Genomic DNA, 2,977 nt, shown 5'->3' on the forward strand with positions numbered 1-2,977 from the left:
CTAAAGAACTCCTAAAGAGCTTAGCTATGCAACTACATACCGAAAATTCTGAAAAGGAGATGAGCAGTTTACTGGGCAACGCAAAGAAGAGATTGCAATTGATGACACTTGAAGAGTTGATCGAAGAGGTAGCAAGGCTGTTAAAAGAAAAGAAGTGCTTGATTGTTCTAGATGATGTATCATCTACTACAGAATGGAACCTGATAGAAAGATCTTTTCATCAGATGGAAAATACAAGTCGCATCATCGTCACCACAAGGGTAGAGAGTATTGCTAAACTTTGTTCAGAGAAACAAGGATGTATATACAAGCTCAAAGATCTAGAATACGAGGACGCCCTTGACCTATTCACAAAGAAGGTACTTAGAAAGTATTATTATGCCCAGTTCGTTTGATTTGAAATTACATTACCAACAGTACTACTTATTGTAGCATTGAAAAGTAACACTATGTATGATGTATTGTTTGGCCATTGTTCTACTACTATTGTTCATATTGAAAGTAATTCATGCCTCCCATCATTACTGACATCTTAACAGTGCATATATATGCCTAGCATTTTGGTGGTCCATTTGATAAGAGCATTCAGTGATTAATCTTTACATGTACCTTGTGGATAATGTGTCCACTTGGATTTTCCTTGAAAAGATATGCCCATTTATGCAATGTGAAGACGGTAATGTATATAAGTCCAATCTTCCCCTTCTGCATGCTATTTATAGCACACGTGTAGGTATTATATTTATCATAAAAGTTTTCAAGTGCAGATAACATTCCACGATGTACATCTAGGTTATTTTTATTCCAAAATCCAGACATGTTAGGTCTTGCAAATACCTGTCCAATAATAAAACTAACCCATATTCAACTCCCAGTTCCAATTTTGTCTACCGTGAAACTTAAAAAATGTGACTGTACATCCTATATGATGTATATGATAAAAGGGTGAACGAGCAGCGGCACTTTACCTCTTAAAAAAGAAAAGCCCTATATGCTAGCTCCCATGGGTCAAGGTTTTTTATGAGAAAAGCAATTATAACAAACTCACTCATACAAAATATCTTCAATATTTATTTTTAGTACCATTTAATTTCTAAAGTGCTAACTGAATTGATCCGAATTTTTAGGTATTTAAGGGGAATAAAGATTGGAATAAGCATTACCCTGGACTGGTTAAACAGGCAGATCTGATTCTGAGGAGGTGCGGTCTACTACCCCTTGCAATAGTTGCCATAGGTGGTTTTTTGGCAAACCAACCAAAAACTGCTTTGGAATGGAGGAAACTGAATGAGAATATCAGTGCTGAACTGGAGACAAATCCCGACCTCAGTGCCATTAGAACCGTCCTTATCAGAAGTTATGATGGTTTACCTTATCATCTGAAGCCTTGCTTCCTGTATTTGTCCATCTTTCCTGAAGACCGTAGGGTTGGACGGGGACGCTTGGTGCGTCGCTGGACTGTAGAGGGTTACTCACAGGAGGTTCGTGGAAAATCCGCAGAGGAAATAGCGCACAGTTATTTCATGGAACTTATGAGCAGGAGCATGATCCTAGCACCTCAACAATCAATTCATAGCACAAAAGGAACTGATTCCTGTCAAGTCCATGATCTCATCCGTGAAATCAGCATCTCAAAGTCTATGGAAGAAAATCTTATTTTTAGACTAGAGCAAGGTTGCAGCTCAAATAGGCAAGCCACGGTGCAACACCTATCCATAAGCAGCAACTGGGAGGGAGATAAGAGTGATTTTGAGAGCACAATAGACATGTCGCGCGTGCGATCAATAACATGTTTTGGAAGGTGGAGATCATTTTTTATTTCTGATAATGCGAGATTAATACGAGTGCTGGATTTAGAAGACACGACAGGTCTATGTGGTCATCACCTTGAGCATATCGGGAAGCTTCTTCACCTAAGATACCTTTCTTTGAGAGGATGTGATAATATTTATAGCCTGCCAGATTCACTGGGTAACCTGAAGCAACTTGAGACACTAGATATCAGAGGTACATGTATTTTCATGTTGCCGAAGACCATCATCAAGCTTCAGATGCTAGGCTATCTTCGTGCTGGTAGGAAACCTGTGGATGAAGACGTCTCATACAAAGAACTTGCAGATCGATATCCACGTGTTCCACCAGTAATGAGGAATAGGCTATGGCTTTTGCCTCTCTATTCGGTGTTGCTTTGTGTATCCTGGTGTGCCCTTCTGCTTTCGAGCACTGATGATGGCATGAACCCTCGTGATGCATGCACTAAGATGTGCTGCGGTCTACTGCCAGCTGTTGCAATGCATTTAGACATGTATGGTGTTCTGGTGCCAAGAGAGATAAGGAAGCTTAAAGCCCTGCGCACACTTGGTGTTGTGAACATCGCAAGGTGGGGGAAGGATGTTCTGAAAGACATAAAAGGGCTTACTGGTTTACGCAAGTTGGGAGTGACCGGTGTCACCAAGGAAAACGGACATGAGCTGTGTTTCGTGATTGTTGGTCTGGGCCGCCTGGAGTCATTGTCAATCTGATCAGAGGGGAAACCAGGTTTATCTGGCTGCTTGGATGGAGAGTTCTCGTTTCCAGACACACTGCAGAGCATGAAGCTGTACGGCAACCTGCTCGAGCTACCGAAATGGATCAATGGGCTCAATAATCTGGTGAAGTTGAAGCTACGGAGCACCGGTCTTTTGAGTGTGAATGCCACGATGGATGTCCTTGGGAATCTACAAAGCATGGCCTCCTTACATCTGTTAAATAAGTCATTTGACCTGGCTGAAGGGGTTAGTCTCAAACTCCTTCCGAAGATGTTCCCGAGCCTAGTGGTATTGGAGCTGGATTGCCTAGATGGCCTCACATCGGTGAAGTTTAAACAAGGAGCAACCCTGAAGCTTAAAGTTATCAAGTTCAAAAGTTCAAGCGCTGCACCCAACATTGGGTTGTTTCGCGGGCTATCATCTCTCCCAAGCCTCAAGGAATTTATGTT

At 41.7% G+C, this 2,977-nt stretch overlaps 1 pseudogene; it reads left to right on the forward strand.

The window, feature by feature from the left end:
• Positions 1 to 59: 59 nt before the first annotated feature.
• Positions 60 to 2,941, forward strand: LOC119344977 (annotated as a pseudogene).
• The last annotated feature ends 36 nt before the right edge of the window (positions 2,942 to 2,977 follow it).

The sequence above is a fragment of the Triticum dicoccoides genome, unplaced genomic scaffold, assembly GCF_002162155.2.
Source record: "Triticum dicoccoides isolate Atlit2015 ecotype Zavitan unplaced genomic scaffold, WEW_v2.0 scaffold196398, whole genome shotgun sequence".
Lineage (NCBI taxonomy): Eukaryota > Viridiplantae > Streptophyta > Magnoliopsida > Poales > Poaceae > Triticum > Triticum dicoccoides.